This window comes from Taudactylus pleione, unplaced genomic scaffold, assembly GCF_031769625.1.
Source record: "Taudactylus pleione unplaced genomic scaffold, aTauple2 ptg000203l, whole genome shotgun sequence".
NCBI lineage: Eukaryota > Metazoa > Chordata > Amphibia > Anura > Myobatrachidae > Taudactylus > Taudactylus pleione.
In genome coordinates this window covers 6,801,602-6,823,522 of record NW_028284605.1, presented here as the reverse complement: position 1 = coordinate 6,823,522, position 21,921 = coordinate 6,801,602, and positions in this window count along the sequence as shown.

Below are 21,921 nucleotides of genomic sequence, written 5' to 3'. Positions count from 1 at the left end.
ACTTAAGGATCATTCCGTGAGGTTTGCCGCCATCACTGGATCTTTAGCAGTTGCGTTTGCACTGTTTCTCCTTTTTGGAAAGCCTCAAACTGTAAAGATTAAGACTTAGCTAGTTATGAAACACCATTTTAAATTTAAGCTGTTTTTGAGCCAATCAGGGAATCAAGACCCTTTTCTCCAACACAACAATGTATAAACACAATACATTAATTTATTGAACTCTATTTTTGCAAAAGATAACATTGTATTAACATAATACATAACAATGCTATATACAGAGGCAAATGTGCTTAAGTCAACAACATATAACTATAATATTACAATTTAATCTTAAAACATAATACTGCGGCAATGTACAAATAATATAGACAATGCATGATGGTAATATAAGCACATTATACTATGTCATACAGGTAAAAAGTGTACAACATATATAACAATGTTAAACATAAAGTTAAAATGCAGCAGATAACAATTCATAACAGTGATACATCAACATTTTATATAGGGACAAAATGCTACGGCAGATAACATTAGGTAAATATGATGCCAAACAATATAATAAAGTGTCGTAATACAGCGGTAGAATACACCAATTTAGAAGGAATCTTTCTTTGACCACTGTTTGGTCTCCACTCTGATGCCAAGAGGTAAATGGCTTGCCTTCTTCTCCACTGCTGATGTTGTCTACAGTGAAGATGGAACTTAGGAGTGTTTTGCTGAGAAGATAGAAACATGAGTCATTTGCAGAGGAATGACAGTGTTCACTACGTGGGACCCCATGGAGCTCCAGGATCAGTAGGATGAAAGTTCTGGATGATCAAAGCATACACAGTATTTTGGCAGGAAGTATTTGCTAGATGACGTCCATTAGTAGCACTTACCTGTCAGAAGAAGGATCATTCTGTGAGGTTTGCCGCCATTGCTGGATCTTTGGCAGGTGCGTTTGCACTGTTTCTCCTTTTTGGAAAGCCTCAAACTGTAAAGATTAAGGCTTAGCTAGTTATGAAACACCATTTTAAATTTAAAACATTTTTGAGCCAATCAGGGAATCAAGACCCTTTTCTCCAACACAACAATGTATAAACACAATACATTAATTTATTGAACACTTTTTTGCAATCGATAACATTGTATTAACATAATACATAACAATGCTTTATACAGAGGCAAATATGCTTAAGTCAACAACATATAACTATTACATTACAATTTAATCTTAAAACATAATACTGCGGCAATGTACAAATAATATAGACAATGCATGATGGTAATATAAGCACATTATACTATGTCATACAGGTAAAAAGTGTATAACATATATAATAATGCTAAACATAAAGTTAAAATGCAGCAGATAACAATTCATAACAGTGATACATCAACATTTTATACAGGGCCATAATGCTACGGCAGATAACATTAGGTAAAAATGATGCCAAACAATATAATAAAGTGTCGTAATACAGCGGTAGAGTACACCAATTTAGAAGGAATCTTTCTTTGACCAGTGTTTGGTTTCCACCCTGATGCTAAGAGGTAAATGGCTGGCCTTCTTCTCCACTGCTGATGTTGTCTACAGTCAAGATGGAACTTAGGAGTCTTTTGCTGAGAAGATAGAGACATGAGTCATTTGCAGAGGAATGACACTGTTCATTACGTGGGACCCCATGGAGCTCCAGGATCAGTAGGATGAAAATTCTGGATGATCAAAGCATACACAGTATTTTGGCAGGAAGTGTCTGCTTTATGACTTCCATTAGTAGCACTTACCTGTCACAAGAAGGATCATTCCGTGAGGTTTGCCGCCATCGCTGGATCTTTAGCAGTTGCGTTTGCACTGTTTCTCCTTTTTGGAAAGCCTCAAACTGTAAAGATTAAGGCTTAGCTAGTTATGAAACACCATTTTAAATTTAAGCTATTTTTGAGCCAATCAGGGAATCAAGACCCTTTTCTCCAACACAAGAATGTATAAACACAATACATTAATCTATTGAACACTTTTTTTCCAAATGATAACATTGTATTATCATAATACATAACAATGCTTTATACAGAGGCAAATATGCTTAAGTCAACAACATATAACTATTATATTACAATTTAATCTTAAAACATAATACTGCGGCAATGTACAAATAATATAGACAATGCATGATGGTAATATAAGCACATTATACTATGTCATACAGGTAAAAAGTGTATAACATATATAACAATGTTAAACATAAAGTTAAAATGCAGCAGATAACAATTCATAACAGTGATACATCAACATTTTATATAGGGACAAAATGCTACGACAGATAACATTAGGTAAATATAATGCCAAACAATATAATAAAGTGTCGTAATACTGCGGTAGAGTATACCAAATTAGAAGGAATCTTTCTTTGACCACTGTTTGGTCTCCACCCTGATGCCAAGAGGTAAATGGCTGGCATATTTCTACACTGCTGATGTTGTCTACAGTCAAGATGGAACTTAGGAGTCTTTTTTTGAGAAGATAGAGACATGAATCATTTGCAGAGGAATGACACTGTTCACTACGTGGGACCCCATGGAGCTCCAGGATCAGTAGGATGAAAATTCTGGATGATCAAAGCATACACAGTATTTTGGCAGGAAGTGTCTGCTTGATGACTTCCATTAGTAGCACTTACCTGTCACAAGAAGGATCATTCCGTGAGGTTTGCCGCCATCGCTGGATCTTTAGCAGGTGCATTTGCACTGTTTCTCCTTTTTGGAAAGCCTCAAACTGTAAAGATTAAGGCTTAGCTAGTTATGAAACACCATTTTAAATTTAAAACATTTTTGAGCCAATCAGGGACTCAAGACCATTTTCTCCAACACAACAATATATAAACACAATACATTAATTTATTGAACTCTATTTTTCAAAAGATAACATTGTATTAACATTATACATAACAATGCTATATACAGAGACAAATGTGCTAAGTCAACAACATATAACTATTACATTACAATTTAATCTTAAAACATAATACTGCGGCAATGTACAAATAATATAGACAATGCATGATGGTAATATAAGCACATTATACTATGTCATACAGGTAAAAAATGTATAACATATATAATAATGCTAAACATAAAGTTAAAATGCAGCAGATAACAATTCATAACAGTGATACATCAACATTTTATATAGGGACAAAATGCTACGGCAGATAACATTAGGTAAATATGATGCCAAACAATATAATAAAGTGTCGTAATACAGCAGTAGAGTAAACCAATTTAGAAGGAATCTTTCTTTGACCACTGTTTGGTCTCCACCCTGATGCCAAGAGGTAAATGGCTGGCCTTCTTCTCCACTGCTGATGTTGTCTACAGTCAAGATGGAACTTAGGAGTCTTTTTTTGAGAAGATAGAGACATGAATCATTTGCAGAGGAATGACACTGTTCACTACGTGGGACCCCATGGAGCTCCAGGATCAGTAGGATGAAAATTCTGGATGATCAAAGCATACACAGTATTTTGGCAGGAAGTGTCTGCTTGATGACTTCCATTAGCAGCACTTACCTGTCACAAGAAGGATCATTCCGTGAGGTTTGCCGCCATCGCTGGATCTTTAGCAGGTGCATTTGCACTGTTTCTCCTTTTTGGAAAGCCTCAAACTGTAAAGATTAAGGCTTAGCTAGTTATGAAACACCATTTTAAATTTAAAACATTTTTGAGCCAATCAGGGACTCAAGACCATTTTCTCCAACACAACAATATATAAACACAATACATTAATTTATTGAACTCTATTTTTCAAAAGATAACATTGTATTAACATTATACATAACAATGCTATATACAGAGACAAATGTGCTAAGTCAACAACATATAACTATTACATTACAATTTAATCTTAAAACATAATACTGCGGCAATGTACAAATAATATAGACAATGCATGATGGTAATATAAGCACATTATACTATGTCATACAGGTAAAAAATGTATAACATATATAATAATGCTAAACATAAAGTTAAAATGCAGCAGATAACAATTCATAACAGTGATACATCAACATTTTATATAGGGACAAAATGCTACGGCAGATAACATTAGGTAAATATGATGCCAAACAATATAATAAAGTGTCGTAATACAGCAGTAGAGTAAACCAATTTAGAAGGAATCTTTCTTTGACCACTGTTTGGTCTCCACCCTGATGCCAAGAGGTAAATGGCTGGCCTTCTTCTCCACTGCTGATGTTGTCTACAGTCAAGATGCAACTTTGGAGTCTTTTGCTGAGAAGATAGAGACATGAGTCATTTGCAGAGGAATGACACTGTTCACTACGAGGGACCCCATGGAGCTCCAGGATCAGTAGGATGAAAGTTCTGGATGATCAAAGCATACACAGTATTTTGGCAGGAAGTGTCTGCTTGATGACTTCCATTAGTAGCACTTACCTGTCAGAAGAAGGATCATTCCGTGAGGTTTGCCGCGATCGCTGGATCTTTAGCAGGTGCGTTTGCACTGTTTCTCCTTTTTGGAAAGCCTCAATCTGTAAAGATTAAGGCTTAGCTAGTTATGAAACACCATTTTAAATTTAAGCTGTTTTTGAGCCAATCAGGGAATCAAGACCCTTTTCTCCAACACAACAATGTATAAACACAATACATTAATTTATTGAACTCTAGTTTTGCAAAAGATAACATTGTATTAACATAATACATAACAATGCTATATACAGAGGCAAATGTGCTTAAGTCAACAACATATAACTATTATATTACAATTTAATCTTAAAACATAATACTGCGGCAATGTACAAATAATATAGACAATGCATGATGGTAATATAAGCACATTATACTATGTCATACAGGTAAAAAGTGTATAACATATATAACAATGTTAAACATAAAGTTAAAATGCAGCAGATAACAATTCATAGCAGTGATACATCAACATTTTATATAGGGACAAAATGCTACGGCAGATAACATTAGGTAAATATGATGCCAAACAATGTAATAATGTGTCGTAATACAGCGGTAGAGTACACCAATTTAGAAGGAATCTTTCTTTGACCACTGTTTGGTCTCCACCCTGATGCCAAGAGGTAAATGGCTGGCCTTCTTCTCCACTGCTGATCTTGTCTACAGTCAAGATGGAACTTAGAAGTCTTTTTTTGAGAAGATAGAGACATGAATCATTTGCAGAGGAATGACAGTGTTCACTACGTTGGACCCCATGGAGCTCCAGGATCAGTAGGATGAAAGTTCTGGATGATCAAAGCATACACAGTATTTTGGCAGGAAGTGTCTGCTAGATGACGTCCATTAGTAGCACTTACCTGTCAGAAGAAGGATCATTCTGTGAGGTTTGCCGCCATCGCTGGATCTTTAGCAGGTGCGTTTGCACTGTTTCTCCTTTTTGGAAAGCCTCAAACTGTAAAGATTAAGGCTTAGCTAGTTATGAAACACCATTTTAAATTTAAGCTGTTTTTGAGCCAATCAGGGAATCAAGACCCTTTTCTCCAACACAACAATGTATAAACACAATACATTAATTTATTGAACTCTAGTTTTGCAAAAGATAACATTGTATTAACATAATACATAACAATGCTATATACAGAGGCAAATGTGCTTAAGTCAACAACATATAACTATTATATTACAATTTAATCTTAAAACATAATACTGCGGCAATGTACAAATAATATAGACAATGCATGATGGTAATATAAGCACATTATACTATGTCATACAAGTAAAAAGTGTATAACATATATAACAATGTTAAACATAAAGTTAAAATGCAGCAGATAACAATTCATAACAGTGATACATCAACATTTTATATAGGGACAAAATGCTACGGCAGATAACATTAGGTAAATATGATGCCAAACAATATAATAAAGTGTCATAATACAGCGGTATAATACACCAATTTAGAAGGAATCTTTCTTTGACCACTGTTTGGTCTCCACCCTGATGCCAAGAGGTAAATGGCTGGCCTTCTTCTCCACTGCTGATGTTGTCTACAGTCAAGATGGAACTTAGGAGTGTTTTGCTGAGAAGAAAGAAACATGAGTCATTTGCAGAGAAATGACAGTGTTCACTATGTGGGACCCCATGGAGCTCCAGGATCAGTAGGATGAAAGTTCTGGATGATCAAAGCATACACAGTATTTTGGCAGGATGTGTCTGCTAGATGACGTCCATTAGTAGCACTTACCTGTCAGAAGAAGGATCATTCTGTGAGGTTTGCCACCATCGCTGGATCTTTAGCAGGTGCGTTTGCACTGTTTCTCCTTTTTGGAAAGCCTCAAACTGTAAAGATTAAGGCTTAGCTAGTTATGAAACACCATTTTAAATTTAAAACATTTTTGAGCCAATCAGGGAATCAAGACCCTTTTCTCCAACACAACAATGTATAAACACAATACATTAATTTATTGAACACTTTTTTGCAATCGATAACATTGTATTAACATAATACATAACAATGCTTTATACAGAGGCAAATATGCTTAAGTCAACAACATATAACTATTACATTACAATTTAATCTTAAAACATAATACTGCGGCAATGTACAAATAATATAGATAATGCATGATGGTAATATAAGCACATTATACTATGTCATACAGGTAAAAAGTGTATAACATATATAACAATGTTAAACACAAAGTTAAAATGCAGCAGATAACAATTCATAACAGTCTTACATCAACATTTTATATAGGGACAAAATGCTACGGCAGATAACATTAGGTAAATATGATGCCAAACAATGTAATAATGTGTCGTAATACAGCGGTAGAGTACACCAATTTAGAAGGAATCTTTCTTTGACCACTGTTTGGTCTCTACCCTGATGCCAATAGGTAAATGGCTGGCCTTCTTCTCCACTGCTGATCTTGTCTACAGTCAAGATGGGACTTAGGAGTCTTTTTTTGAGAAGATAGAGACATGAGTCATTTGCAGAGGAATGACACTGTTCACTATGTGGGACCCCATGGAGCTCCAGGATCAGTAGGATGAAAGTTCTGGATGATCAAAGCATACACAGTATTTTGGCAGGAAGTGTCTGCTTGATGACTTCCATTAGTAGCACTTACCTGTCAGAAGAACGATCATTCCGTGAGGTTTGCCGCCATCGCTGGATCTTTAGCAGTTGCGTTTGCACTGTTTCTCCTTTTTGGAAAGCCTCAAACTGTAAAGATTAAGGCTTAGCTAGTTATGAAACACCATTTTAAATTTAAGCTATTTTTGAGCCAATCAGGGAATCAAGACCCTTTTCTCCAACACAAGAATGTATAAACACAATACATTAATCTATTGAACACTTTTTTTCCAAATGATAACATTGTATTAACATAATACATAACAATGCTTTATACAGAGGCAAATATGCTTAAGTCAACAACATATAACTATTATATTACAATTTAATCTTAAAACATAATACTGCGGCAATGTACAAATAATATAGACAATGCATGATGGTAATATAAGCACATTATACTATGTCATACAGGTAAAAAGTGTATAACATATATAACAATGTTAAACATAAAGTTAAAATGCAGCAGATAACAATTCATAGCAGTGATACATCAACATTTTATATAGGGACAAAATGCTACGGCAGATAACATTAGGTAAATATGATGCCAAACAATGTAATAATGTGTCGTAATACAGCGGTAGAGTACACCAATTTAGAAGGAATCTTTCTTTGACCACTGTTTGGTCTCCACCCTGATGCCAAGAGGTAAATGGCTGGCCTTCTTCTCCACTGCTGATCTTGTCTACAGTCAAGATGGAACTTAGAAGTCTTTTTTTGAGAAGATAGAGACATGAATCATTTGCAGAGGAATGACACTGTTCACTACGTGGGACCCCATGGAGCTCCAGGATCAGTAGGATGAAAATTCTGGATGATCAAAGCATACACAGTATTTTGGCAGGAAGTGTCTGCTTGATGACTTCCATTAGTAGCACTTACCTGTCACAAGAAGGATCATTCCGTGAGGTTTGCCGCCATCGCTGGATCTTTAGCAGTTGCGTTTGCACTGTTTCTCCTTTTTGGAAAGCCTCAAACTGTAAAGATTAAGGCTTAGCTAGTTATGAAACACCATTTTAAATTTAAGCTATTTTTGAGCCAATCAGGGAATCAAGACCCTTTTCTCCAACACAAGAATGTATAAACACAATACATTAATCTATTGAACATTTTTTTCCAAATGATAACATTGTATTATCATAATACATAACATTGCTTTATACAGAGGCAAATATGCTTAAGTCAACAACATATAACTATTATATTACAATTTAATCTTAAAACATAATACTGCGGCAATGTACAAATAATATAGACAATGCATGATGGTAATATAAGCACATTATACTATGTCATACAGGTAAAAAGTGTATAACATATATAACAATGTTAAACATAAAGTTAAAATGCAGCAGATAACAATTCATAACAGTGATACATCAACATTTATATAGGGACAAAATGCTACGACAGATAACATTAGGTAAATATGATGCCAAACAATATAATAAAGTGTCGTAATACTGCGGTAGAGTACACCAATTTAGAAGGAATCTTTCTTTGACCACTGTTTGGTCTCCACCCTGATGCCAAGAGGTAAATGGCTGGCATTCTTCTCCACTGCTGATGTTGTCTACAGTCAAGATGGAACTTAGGAGTGTTTTGCTGAGAATATACAAACATGAGTCATTTGCAGAGGAATGACAGTGTTCACTATGTGGGACCCCATGGAGCTCCAGGATCAGTAGGATGAAAGTTCTTGATGATCAAAGCATACACAGTATTTTGGCAGGAAGTATTTGCTAGATGACGTCCATTAGTAGCACTTACCTGTCAGAAGAAGGATCATTCTGTGAGGTTTGCCGTCATTGCTGGATCTTTGGCAGGTGCGTTTGCACTGTTTCTCCTTTTTGGAAAGCCTCAAACTGTAAAGATTAAGGCTTAGCTAGTTATGAAACACCATTTTAAATTTAAAACATTTTTGAGCCAATCAGGGAATCAAGACCCTTTTCTCCAACACAACAATGTATAAACACAATACATTAATCTATTGAACACTTTATTTCCAAATGATAACATTGTATTAACATAATACATAACAATGCTTTATACAGAGGCAAATATGCTTAAGTCAACAACATATAACTATTATATTACAATTTAATCTTAAAACATAATACTGCGGCAATGTACAATTAATATAGACAATGCATGATGGTAATATAAGCACATTATACTATGTCATACAGGTAAAAAGTGTATAACATATATAACAATGTTAAACATAAAGTTAAAATGCAGCAGATAACAATTCATAACAGTGATACATCAACATTTTATATAGGGACAAAATGCTACGGCAGATAACATTAGGTAAATATGATGCCAAACAATGTAATAATGTGTCGTAATACAGCGGTAGAGTACACCAATTTAGAAGGAATCTTTCTTTGACCACTGTTTGGTCTCCACCCTGATGCCAAGAGGTAAATGGCTGGCCTTCTTCTCCACTGCTGATCTTGTCTACAGTCAAGATGGAACTTAGGAGTCTTTTTTTGAGAAGATAGAGACATGAATCATTTGCAGAGGAATGACAGTGTTCACTATGTGGGACCCCATGGAGCTCCAGGTTCAGTAGGATGAAAGTTCTGGATGATCAAAGCATACACAGTATTTTGGCAGGAAGTATCTGCTTGATGACTTCCATTAGTAGCACTTACCTGTCACAAGAAGGATCATTCCGTGAGGTTTGCCGCCATCGCTGGATCTTTATCAGGTGCGTTTGCATTGTTTCTCCTTTTTGGAAAGCCTCAAACTGTAAAGATTAAGGCTTAGCTAGTTATGAAACACCATTTTAAATTTAAGCTATTTTTGAGCCAATCAGGGAATCAAGACCCTTTTCTCCAACACAACAATGTATAAACACAACACATTAATTTATTGAACTCTATTTTTGCAAAAGATAACATTGTATTAACATAATACATAACAATGTTATATACAGAGGCAAATGTGCTTAAGTCAACAACATATAACTATTACATTACAATTTAATCTTAAAACATAATACTGCGGCAATGTACAAATAATATAGACAATGCATGATGGTAATATAAGCACATTATACTATGTCATACAGGTAAAAAGTGTATAACATATATAATAATGCTAAACATAAAGTTAAAATGCAGCAGATAACAATTCATAACAGTGATACATCAACATTTTATATAGTGCCATAATGCTACGGCAGATAACATTAGGTAAAAATGATGCCAAACAATATAATAAAGTGTCGTAATACAGCGGTAGAGTACACCAATTTAGAAGGAATCTTTCTTTGACCAGTGTTTGGTTTCCACCCTGATGCTAAGAGGTAAATGGCTGGCCTTCTTCTCCACTGCTGATGTTGTCTACAGTCAAGATGCAACTTAGGAGTCTTTTGCTGAGAAGATAGAGACATGAGTCATTTGCAGAGGAATGACACTGTTCACTACGTGGGACCCCATGGAGCTCCAGGATCAGTAGGATGAAAATTCTGGATGATCAAAGCATACACAGTATTTTGGCAGGAAGTGTCTGCTTGATGACTTCCATTAGTAGCACTTACCTGTCAGAAGAAGGATCATTCCGTGAGGTTTGCCGCCATCGCTGGATCTTTAGCAGTTGCGTTTGCACTGTTTCTCCTTTTTGGAAAGCCTCAAACTGTAAAGATTAAGGCTTAGCTAGTTATGAAACACCATTTTAAATTTAAGCTATTTTTGAGCCAATCAGGGAATCAAGACCCTTTTCTCCAACACAAGAATGTATAAACACAATACATTAATCTATTGAACACTTTTTTTCCAAATGATAACATTGTATTATCATAATACATAACAATGCTTTATACAGAGGCAAATGTGCTTAAGTCAACAACATATAACTATTATAGTACAATTTAATCTTAAAACATAATACTGCTTCAATGTACAAATAATATAGACAATGCATGATGGTAATATAAGCACATTATACTATGTCATACAGGTAAAAAGTGTATAACATATATAACAATGTTAAACATAAAGTTAAAATGCAGCAGATAACAATTCATAACAGTGATACATCAACATTTTATATAGGGACAAAATGCTACGGCAGATAACATTAGGTAAATATGATGCCAAACAATATAATAAAGTGTTGTAATACAGCGGTAGAATACACCAATTTAGAAGGAATCTTTCTTTGACCACTGTTTGGTCTCCCCCCTTATGCCAAGAGGTAAATGGCTGGCCTTCTTCTCTACTGCTGATGTTGTCTACAGTCAAGATGCAACTTAGGATTCTTTTGCTGAGAAGATAGAGACATGAGTCATTTGCAGAGGAATGACACTGTTCACTACGTGGGACCCCATGGAGCTCCAGGATCAGTAGGATGAAAGTTCTGGATGATCAAAGCATACACAGTATTTTGGCAGGAAGTGTCTGCTTGATGACTTAAGGATCATTCCGTGAGGTTTGCCGCCATCACTGGATCTTTAGCAGGTGCGTTTGCACTGTTTCTCCTTTTTGGAAAGCCTCAAACTGTAAAGATTAAGGCTTAGCTAGTTAAGAAACACCATTTTAAAATTAAGCTGTTTTTGAGCCAATCAGGGAATCAAGACCCTTTTCTCCAACACAACAATGTATAAACACAATACATTAATTTATTGAACTCTATTTTTGCAAAAGATAACATTGTATTAACATAATACATAACAATGCTATATACAGAGGCAAATGTGCTTAAGTCAACAACATATAACTATTATATTACAATTTAATCTTAAAACATAATACTGCGGCAATGTACAAATAATATAGACAATGCATGATGGTAATATAAGCACATTATACTATGTCATACAGGTAAAAAGTGTACAACATATATAACAATGTTAAACATAAAGTTAAAATGCAGCAGATAACAATTCATAACAGTGATACATCAACATTTTATATAGGGACAAAATGCTACGGCAGATAACATTAGGTAAATATGATGCCAAACAATATAAAAAAGTGTCGTAATACAGCGGTAGAATACACCAATTTAGAAGGAATCTTTCTTTGACCACTGTTTGGTCTCCACTCTGATGCCAAGAGGTAAATGGCTTGCCTTCTTCTCCACTGCTGATGTTGTCTACAGTGAAGATGGAACTTAGGAGTGTTTTGCTGAGAAGATAGAAACATGAGTCATTTGCAGAGGAATGACAGTGTTCACTACGTGGGACCCCATGGAGCTCCAGGATCAGTAGGATGAAAGTTCTGGATGATCAAAGCATACACAGTATTTTGGCAGGAAGTATTTGCTAGATGACGTCCATTAGTAGCACTTACCTGTCAGAAGAAGCATCATTCTGTGAGGTTTGCCGCCATTGCTGGATCTTTGGCAGGTGCGTTTGCACTGTTTCTCCTTTTTGGAAAGCCTCAAACTGTAAAGATTAAGGCTTAGCTAGTTATGAAACACCATTTTAAATTTAAAACATTTTTGAGCCAATCAGGGAATCAAGACCCTTTTCTCCAACACAACAATGTATAAACACAATACATTAATTTATTGAACACTTTTTTGCAATCGATAACATTGTATTAACATAATACATAACAATGCTTTATACAGAGGCAAATATGCTTAAGTCAACAACATATAACTATTACATTACAATTTAATCTTAAAACATAATACTGCGGCAATGTACAAATAATATAGACAATGCATGATGGTAATATAAGCACATTATACTATGTCATACAGGTAAAAAGTGTATAACATATATAATAATGCTAAACATAAAGTTAAAATGCAGCAGATAACAATTCATAACAGTGATACATCAACATTTTATATAGGGCCATAATGCTACGGCAGATAACATTAGGTAAAAATGATGCCAAACAATATAATAAAGTGTCGTAATACAGCGGTAGAGTACACCAATTTAGAAGGAATCTTTCTTTCACCACTGTTTGGTGTCCACCCTGATGCCAATAGGTAAATGGCTGGCCTTCTTCTCCACTGCTGATCTTGTCTACAGTCAAGATGGGACTTAGGAGTCTTTTTTTGAGAAGATAGAGACATGAATCATTTGCAGAGGAATGACAGTGTTCACTATGTGGGACCCCATGGAGCTCCAGGTTCAGTAGGATGAAAGTTCTGGATGATCAAAGCATACACAGTATTTTGGCAGGAAGTATCTGCTTGATGACTTCCATTAGTAGCACTTACCTGTCAGAAGAAGGATCAATCCGTGAGGTTTGCCGCCATCGCTGGATCTTTAGCAGTTGCGTTTGCACTGTTTCTCCTTTTTGGAAAGCCTCAAACTGTAAAGATTAAGGCTTAGCTAGTTATGAAACACCATTTTAAATTTAAGCTATTTTTGAGCCAATCAGTGAATCAAGACCCTTTTCTCCAACACAACAATGTATAAACACAATACATTAATCTATTGAACACTTTTTTTCCAAATGATAACATTGTATTAACATAATACATAACAATGCTTTATACAGAGGCAAATATGCTTAAGTCAACAACATATAACTATTATATTACAATTTAATCTTAAAACATAATACTGCGGCAATGTACAAATAATATAGACAATGCATGATGGTAATATAAGCACATTATACTATGTCATACAGGTAAAAAGTGTATAACATATATAACAATGTTAAACATAAAGTTAAAATGCAGCAGATAACAATTCATAGCAGTGATACATCAACATTTTATATAGGGACAAAATGCTACGGCAGATAACATTAGGTAAATATGATGCCAAACAATGTAATAATGTGTCGTAATACAGTGGTAGAGTACACCAATTTAGAAGGAATCTTTCTTTGACCACTGTTTGGTCTCCACCCTGATGCCAAGAGGTAAATGGCTGGCCTTCTTCTCCACTGCTGATCTTGTCTACAGTCAAGATGGAACTTAGGAGTCTTTTTTTGAGAAGATAGAGACATGAATCATTTGCAGAGGAATGACAGTTTTCACTATGTGGGACCCCATGGAGCTCCAGGTTCAGTAGGATGAAAGTTATGGATGATCAAAGCATACACAGTATTTTGGCAGGAAGTATCTGCTTGATGACTTCCATTAGTAGCACTTACCTGTCACAAGAAGGATCATTCCGTGAGGTTTGCCGCTATCGCTGGATCTTTAGCAGGTGCGTTTGCACTGTTTCTCCTTTTTGGAAAGCCTCAAACTGTAAAGATTAAGGCTTAGCTAGTTATGAAACACCATTTTAAATTTAAGCTATTTTTGAGCCAATCAGGGAATCAAGACCCTTTTCTCCAACACAACAATGTATAAACACAATACATTAATTTATTGAACTCTATTTTTGCAAAAGATAACATTGTATTAACATAATACATAACAATGTTATATACAGAGGCAAATGTGCTTAAGTCAACAACATATAACTATTACATTACAATTTAATCTTAAAACATAATACTGCGGCAATGTACAAATAATATAGACAATGCATGATGGTAATATAAGCACATTATACTATGTCATACAGGTAAAAAGTGTATAACATATATAATAATGCTAAACATAAAGTTAAAATGCAGCAGATAACAATTCATAACAGTGATACATCAACATTTTATAAAGGGCCAAAATGCTACGGCAGATAACATTACTTAAATATGAAGCCAAACAATATAATAAAGTGTCGTAATACTGCGGTAGAGTACACCAATTTAGAAGGAATCTTTCTTTGACCACTGCTTGGTCTCCACCCTGATGCCAAGAGGTAAATGGCTGTCCTTCTCTACTGCTGATGTTGTCTACAGTCAAGATGCAACTTAGGAGTCTTTTGCTGAGAAGATAGAGACATGAGTCATTTGCAGAGGAATGACACTGTTCACTACGTGGGACCCCATGGAGCTCCAGGATCAGTAGGATGAAAGTTCTGGATGATCAAAGCATACACAGTATTTTGGCAGGAAGTGTCTGCTTGATGACTTAAGGATCATTCCGTGAGATTTGCCGCCATCACTGGATCTTTAGCAGGTGCGTTTGCACTGTTTCTCCTTTTTGGAAAGCCTCAAACTGTAAAGATTAAGGCTTAGCTAGTTATGAAACACCATTTTAAATTTAAGCTGTTTTTGAGCCAATCAGGGAATCAAGACCCTTTTCTCCAACACAACAATGTATAAACACAATACATTAATTTATTGAACTCTATTTTTGCAAAAGATAACATTGTATTAACATAATACATAACAATGCTATATACAGAGGCAAATGTGCTTAAGTCAACAACATATAACTATTATATTACAATTTAATCTTAAAACATAATACTGCGGCAATGTACAAATAATATAGACAATGCATGATGGTAATATAAGCACATTATACTATGTCATACAGGTAAAAAGTGTACAACATATATAACAATGTTAAACATAAAGTTAAAATGCAGCAGATAACAATTCATAACAGTGATACATCAACATTTTATATAGGGACAAAATGCTACAGCAGATAACATTAGGTAAATATGATGCCAAACAATATAATAAAGTGTCGTAATACAGCGGTAGAATACACCAATTTAGAAGGAATCTTTCTTTGACCACTGTTTGGTCTCCACTCTGATGCCAAGAGGTAAATGGCTTGCCTTCTTCTCCACTGCTGATGTTGTCTACAGTGAAGATGGAACTTAGGAGTCTTTTGCTGAGAAGATAGAAACATGAGTCATTTGCAGAGGAATGACAGTGTTCACTACGTGGGACTCCATGGAGCTCCAGGATCAGTAGGATGAAAGTTCTGGATGATCAAAGCATACACAGTATTTTGGCAGGAAGTGTCTGCTAGATGACGTCCATTAGTAGCACTTACCTGTCAGAAGAAGGATCATTCTGTGAGGTTTGCCGCCATCGCTGGATCTTTAGCAGTTGCGTTTGCACTGTTTCTCCTTTTTGGAAAGCCTCAAACTGTAAAGATTAAGGCTTAGCTAGTTATGAAACACCATTTTATATTTAAGCTATTTTTGAACCAATCAGGGAATCAAGACCCTTTTCTCCATCACAACAATGTATAAACACAATACATTTATTTATGGAACACTTTTTTGCAAACGATAACATTGTATTAACATAATACATAACAATGCTTTATACAGAGGCAAATATGCTTAAGTCAACAACATATAACTATTACATTACAATTTAATCTTAAAACATAATACTGCGGCAATGTACAAATAATATAGACAATGCATGATGGTAATATAAGCACATTATACTATATCATACAGGTAAAAAGTGTATAACATATATAATAATGCTAAACATAAAGTTAAAATGCAGCAGATAACAATTCATAACAGTGATACATCAACATTTTATATAGGGCCAAAATGCTACGGCAGATAACATTAGGTAAATATGATGCCAAACAATATAATAAAGTGTCGTAATACAGCAGTAGAGTACACCAATTTAGAAGGAATCTTTCTTTGACCACTGTTTGGTCTCCACCCTGATGCCAAGAGGTAAATGGCTGGCCTTCTTCTCCACTGCTGATGTTGTCTACAGTCAAGATGCAACTTAGGAGTCTTTTGCTGAGAAGATAGAGACAAGAGTCATTTGCAGAGGAATGACACTGTTCACTACGTGGGACCCCATGGAGCTCCAGGATCAGTAGGATGAAAGTTCTGGATGATCAAAGCATACACAGTATTTTGGCAGGAAGTGTCTGCTTGATGACTTCCATTAGTAGCACTTACCTGTCAGAAGAAGGATCATTCCGTGAGGTTTGCCGCCATCGCTGGATCTTTAGCAGGTGCGTTTGCACTGTTTCTCCTTTTTGGAATGCCTCAAGCTGTAAAGATTAAGGCTTAGCTAGTTATGAAACATAATTTTAAATTTAAGGTGTTTTTGAGCCAATCAGGGAATCAAGACCCTTTTCTCCAACACAACAATGTATAAACACAATACATTAATTTATTGAACTCTATTTTTGCAAAAGATAACATTGTATTAACATAATACATAACAATGCTTTATACAGAGGCAAATATGCTTAAGTCAACAACATATAACTATTATATTACAATTTAATCTTAAAACATAATACTGCGGCAATGTACAAATAATATAGACAATGCATGATGGTAATATAAGCACATTATACTATGTCATACAGGTAAAAAGTGTATAACATATATAACAATGTTAAACATAAAGTTATAATGCAGCAGATAACAATTCATAACAGTGATACATCAACATTTTATATAGGGCCAAAATGCTACGGCAGATAACATTAGGAAAATATGATGCCAAACAATATAATAAAGTGTCGTAATACAGCGGTAGAATACACCAATTTAGAAGGAATCTTTCTTTGATCACTGTTTGGTCTCCACCCTGATGCCAAGAGGTAAATGGCTGGCCTTCTTCTCCACTGCTGATGTTGTCTACAGTGAAGATGGAACTTAGGAGTCTTTTGCTGAGAAGATAGAGACATGAGTCATTTGCAGAGGAATGACAGTGTTCACTACGTGGGACCCCATGGAGCTCCAGGATCAGTAGGATGAAAGTTCTGGATGATCAAAGCATACACAGTATTTTGGCAGGAAGTATCTGCTTGATGACGTCCATTAGTAGCACTTACCTGTCAAAAGAAGGATCATTCTGTGAGGTTTGCCGCCATCGCTGGATCTTTAGCAGGTGCGTTTGCACTGTTTCTCCTTTTTGGAAAGCCTCAAACTGTAAAGATTAAGGCTTAGCTAGTTATGAAACACCATTTTAAATTTAAAACATTTTTGAGCCAATCAGGGAATCAAGACCCTTTTCTCCAACTCAACAATGTATAAACACAATACATTAATTTATTGAACACTTTTTTGCAAACGATAACATTGTATTAACATAATACATAACAATGCTTTATACAGAGGCAAATATGCTTAAGTCAACAACATATAACTATTACATTACAATTTAATCTTAAAACATAATACTGCGGCAATGTACAAATAATATAGATAATGCATGATGGTAATATAAGCACATTATACTATGTCATACAGGTAAAAAGTGTATAACATATATAACAATGTTAAACATAAAGTTAAAATGCAGCAGATAACAATTCATAACAGTGATACATCAACATTTTATATAGGGACAAAATGCTACGGCAGATAACATTAGGTAAATATGATGCCAAACAAAGTAATAAAGTGTCGTAATACTGCGGTAGAGTACACCAATTTAGAAGGAATCTTTCTTTGACCACTGTTTGGTCTCCACCCAGATGCCAAGAGGTAAATGGCTGGCCTTCTTCTCCACTGCTGATGTTGTCTACAGTCAAGATGGATCTTAGGAGTCTTTTGCTGAGAAGATAGAAACATGAGTCATTTGCAGAGGAATAACAGTGTTCACTACGTGGGACCCCATGGAGCTCCAGGATCAGTAGGATGAAAGTTCTGGATGATCAAAACATACACAGTATTTTGGCAGGAAGTGTCTGCTAGATGACGTCCATTAGTAGCACTTACCTGTCAGAAGAAGGATCATTCTGTGAGGTTTGACGCCATCGCTGGATCTTTAGCAGGTGCGTTTGCACTGTTTCTCCTTTTTGGAAAGCCTCAAACTGTAAAGATTAAGGCTTAGTTAGTTATGAAACACCATTTTAAATTGAAAACATTTTTGAGCCAATCAGGGAATCAAGATCATTTTCTACAACACAACAATGTATAAACACAATACATTAATTTATTGAACTCTATTTTTGCAAAAGATAACATTGTATTAACATTATACATAACAATGCTATATACAGAGGCAAATGTGCTTAAGTCAACAACATATAACTATTACATTACAATTTAATCTTAAAACATAATACTGCGGCAATGTACAAATAATATAGACAATGCATGATGGTAATATAAGCACATTATACTATGTCATACAGGTAAAAAGTGTATAACATATATAATAATGCTAAACATAAAGTTAAAATGCAGCAGATAACAATTCATAACAGTGATACATCAACATTTTATATAGTGACAAAATGCTACGGCAGATAACATTAGGTAAATATGATGCCAAACAATATAATAAAGTGTCGTAATACAGCAGTAGACTAGAGTACACCAATTTAGAAGGAATCTTTCTTTGACCACTGTTTGTTCTCCACCCTGATGCCAATAGGTAAATGGCTGGCCTTCTTCTCCACTGCTGATCTTGTCTACAGTCAAGATGGAACTTAGGAGTCTTTTTTTGAGAAGATAGAGACATGAATCATTTGCAGAGGAAAGACAGTGTTCACTATGTGGGACCCCATGGAGCTCCAGGTTCAGTAGGATGAAAGTTCTGGATGATCAAAGCATACACAGTATTTTGGCAGGAAGTATCTGCTTGATGACTTCCATTAGTAGCTCGTACCTGTCACAAGAAGGATCATTCCGTGAGGTTTGCTGCCATCGCTGGATCTTTAGCAGGTGCGTTTGCACGGTTTCTCCTTTTTGGAAAGCCTCAAACTGTAAAGATTAAGGCTTAGCTAGTTATGAAACACCATGTTAAATTTCAGCTATTTTTGAGCCAATCAGGGAATCAAGACCCTTTTCTCCAACACAAGAATGGATAAACACAATACATTAATCTATTGAACACTTTTTTTCCAAATGATAACATTGTATTAACATAATACATAACAATGCTTTATACAGAGGCAAATATGCTTAAGTCAACAACATATAACTATTATATTACAATTTAATCTTAAAACATAATACTGTGGCAATTTACAAATAATATAGTCAATGCATGATGGTAATATAAGCACATTATACTATGTCATACATGTAAAAAGTGTATAACATATATAACAATGTTAAACATAAAGTTAAAATGCAGCAGATAACAATTCATAACAGTGATACATCAACATTTTATATAGGGCCAAAATGTTACGGCAGATAACATTAGGTAAATATGATGCCAAACAATATAATAAAGTGTCGTAATACTGCGGTAGAGTACACCAATTTAGAAGGAATCTTTCTTTGACCACTGTTTGGTCTCCACCCTGATGCCAAGAGGTAAATGGCTGGCCTTCTTCTCCACTGCTGATGTTGTCTACAGTCAAGATGGAACTTAGGAGTCTTTTGCTGAGAAGATAGAAACATGAGTCATTTGCAGAGGAATGACAGTGTTCACTACGTGGCACCCCATGGAGCTCCAGGATCAGTAGGATGAAAGTTCTGGATGATCAATGCATACACAGTATTTTGGCAGGAAGTATCTGCTAGATGACGTCCATTAGTAGCACTTACCTGTCAGAAGAAGGATCATTCTGTGAGGTTTGCCGCCATCGCTGGATCTTTAGCAGGTGCGTTTGCACTGTTTCTCCTTTTTGGAAAGCCTCAAACTGTAAAGATTAAGGCTTAGCTAGTTATGAAACACCATTTTAAATTTAAGCTGTTTTTGAGCCAATCAGGGAATCAAGACCCTTTTCTCCAACACAACAATGTATAAACACAATACATTAATTTATTGAACTCTATTTTTGCAAAAGATAACATTCTATTAACATAATACATAACAATGCTATATACAGAGGCAAATGTGCTTAAGTCAACAACATATAACTATTATATTACAATTTAATCTTAAAACATAATACTGCTTCAATGTACAAATAATATAGACAATGCATGATGGTAATATAAGCACATTATACTATGTCATACAGGTAAAAAGTGTATAACATATATAACAATGTTAAACATAAAGTTAAAATGCAGCAGATAACAATTCATAACAGTGATACATCAACATTTTATATAGGGACAAAATGCTACGGCAGATAACATTAGGTAAATATGATGCCAAACAATATAATAAAGTGTTGTAATACAGCGGTAGAATACACCAATTTAGAAGGAATCTTTCTTTGACCACTGTTTGGTCTCCACCCTTATGCCAAGAGATAAATGGCTGGCCTTCTTCTTCATTGTATTAATTACAAATAATATAGACAATGCATGATGGTAATATAAGCACATTATACTATGTCATACAGGTAAAAAGTGTATAACATATATAATAATGCTAAACATAAAGTTAAAATGCAGCAGATAACAATTCATAACAGTGATACATCAACATTTTATATAGGGCCAAAATGCTACGGCACATATCATTAGGTAAAGATGATGCCAAACAATATAATAAAGTGTCGTAATACAGCAGTAGAGTACACCAATTTAGAAGGAATCTTTCTTTGACCACTGTTTGGTCTCCACCCTGATGCCAATAGGTAAATGGCTGGCCTTCTTCTCCACTGCTGATCTTGTCTACAGTCAAGATGGAACTTAGGAGTCTTTTTTTGAGAAGATAGAGACATGAATCATTTGCAGAGGAATGACAGTGTTCACTATGTGGGACCCCATGGAGCTCCAGGTTCAGTAGGATGAAAGTTCTGGATGATCAAAGCATACACAGTATTTTGGCAGGAAGTATCTGCTTGATGACTTCCATTAGTAGCACTTACCTGTCAGAAGAAGGATCATTCCGTGAGGTTTGCCGCCATCGCTGGATCTTTAGCAGGTGCGTTTGCACTGTTTCTCCTTTTTGGAAAGCCTCAAACTGTAAAGATTAAGGCTTAGCTAGTTATGAAACACCATTTTAAATTTAAGCTGTTTTTGAGCCAATCAGGGAATCAAGACCCTTTTCTCCAACACAACAATGTATAAACACAATACATTAATTTATTGAACTCTATTTTTGCAAAAGATAACATTGTATTAACATAATACATAACAATGCTATATACAGAGGCAAATGTGCTTAA